Raw genomic sequence first — 2,547 nt, forward strand, 5'->3', positions numbered from 1 at the left:
ATAAATAAATGGTATAACCTTCATTCAAACTTATTATGTTTTTAGATCATTGTGTTGATATATATATATATATAATACTTGATGAGTTTATAATTAGATGTCTCGAGAAATTAGTATTCGAAAATTATTTAGGTCTATCAACCATATTCAGCTTATTGCAATTTTAATTCATTATTATTTTATCTACGTCAATAGAATTTTAAAATAGCAATATATAACAACAATAACAAATTTAAGTTTTTTCAAAAAAAAAAAAAAAACAAATTTAAGTATTACGAATTAGGCCCCACCGTGCCAATTGACAATGCAACATATGACTGAAAGTAAAAAAGTATAGTCATAAACTTCACAATAAATGTGACATTAAAAAAACACATACACATAAATTGACAATTTGAATTGCAATCCGAGCCCCTTTAGTTGTTGTTGCTCTTAGAGTTTATTACCGAAATAATCCCTCGACTATTGTGAAATTACCAATTTAGTCCTCGATAATTTTTCGCGTCCAATTAAGTCCCTCGACTTTGAAAATTTTAACCAGTTTGGTCCTTTCTTTATATTACCGTTAAACATCCGTTAAAATCGGGACCAAATTGATAATTTTACTATAGTCAAGGGACCAAATTGGTAATTTTGTTATAGTCAATGGACCATTTCAGTGAAAAAAGTAATTACCAATTTGGTTTGACTATAGAAAATTGACCAATTTGGTCTCTTGACTATAACAAAATTACCAATTTGGTCCCGATTTAACGGATGTTTATCGGCAAAATAAACAGAGGACCAAATTGGTTAAAATTTTCATAGTCCAGGGACTTAATTGGAAACGAAAAATTGTCGAGGACCAAATTAGTAATTTCACAATAGTCGAGGGACCATTTCGGTAATAAGCTCTTGTTATTATTATTATTATTATTATCTAACAAAGTTTGGTTCGGTTCAATTTTTATTAAACCGTTCAATTTGGTTCGATTTTTAACTGAACCGTTCGGTTTACAAGAATTTCGAACCATTCGATTTTATATTATTAATTCGATTCGGATCAAATCTGATCGATTTGGTTCGGTTCGAATAAACCGAACCGAATTGTCCACCCCAAGTAAAAATAACAAAAACAATTTGTCCAGTCATTCACTAATGGAAATAATTTGTTATATATTTATAATTCTAAAAATGGAAATAATTTAGTATATATTTATAATTCTGAAAATAGAACTAATCAAGTTGGCCAATGTAATAGAGTGTACGTGGCTACGTTCAGGCTCTTTGAACGATTGATTAAGATTTTATTTATTTATATATTCCTTTTCCTTGTTATGTCGGAGAAAGATCGACTCGCCGCTGTGCAAAAATAAATAAAAATAAATAAATAAAGCAACTTTAGAAAAGGGGAATTAGGATATATACACTTCATATCAGTTTATTCTATTATTTATTTATGTAGTCAAAACTTTGTTATAATTTGTTTAACAATTAGAGTCAATTAAACCAATAATTTATTATCGATAAAAAATTATTTTGTACTTCAAAAAAGAAAATATTTTATATTTATTAATTATTTGTAAATTAGCTCACATCTCCCACAATGAGTTAATCAAATACCCTGCAAAAAATGATGTTATAAAAAGAAAAAGTATTTGTAGGGTGTGTTTGGAAAGTTAAAAAATGAGCTCTGAAAATCATTTTTCGGGTTTCTAGTGTTTGGATTTGCTTGAAAAATCCAGTCAACGAAAACCATTTCCGTTGACTAGAAAAAATATGATCATTTTTTACTGGACTCACAACAAGATTTTCGGCGAAAACCATAGGTCTGGTTTTCGCTGAAAATCAGTGGTGTTTTTTATTTTAAATTTTAATAAATAAAATTATACGGAGTATGTAATATTATTAAAAATATTTTTATATTCTGAATAAAATAATTAAAATATTTAATTATACAATTATACTTATTCTTTTAAAAATGAAAATCGAACGTATCAACACAGTTTTCTACAATGTAACCAAACACTGAAAATGAAATTATTTTCTAAAAACGATTAATTTTTCAGAAGTCATTTTTCTGATTTCTAAACACATCGTAATGTTTGTGGATTAGTGAAGGAGGAAAAAACTATTAAGAAAAGAAAAAAAATTACTAAAAGAGTAAAAGGAAAAAGAGAAAAAAGGGGGAGGAAGGAAAGAGGAAAGAGAGTTGAGTCAGGCAGTTCTTATTGCTAACACCTAAGCGGTGTTGTTGAATAGAGAGAGTTTATTTAAAGAAAAAAATAATAATTTATTTCAAAAAGAAAAAGGAAAAATAATAATAGAGTGGGGGCCCACAGTGTTCCCCTTTTGTCGTCTTGTGATGACTCATCACCACCAAAACTCTGAAAAAGCAGCAGGATCTCCTTTTCAAAATCCACACCTTTCATCATTGCCCCCCCCCCCCCCCCCCCCCCCCCCCCCCCCCCCCCCCCCCCCCCCCCCCCCCCCCCCCCCCCCCCCCCCCCCCCCCCCCCCCCCCCCCCCCCCCCCCCCCCCCCCCCCCCCCCCCCCCCCCCCCCCCCC

The sequence above is a fragment of the Ipomoea triloba genome, chromosome 15 (assembly GCF_003576645.1).
Source record: "Ipomoea triloba cultivar NCNSP0323 chromosome 15, ASM357664v1".
In the NCBI taxonomy this organism is placed as follows: domain Eukaryota; kingdom Viridiplantae; phylum Streptophyta; class Magnoliopsida; order Solanales; family Convolvulaceae; genus Ipomoea; species Ipomoea triloba.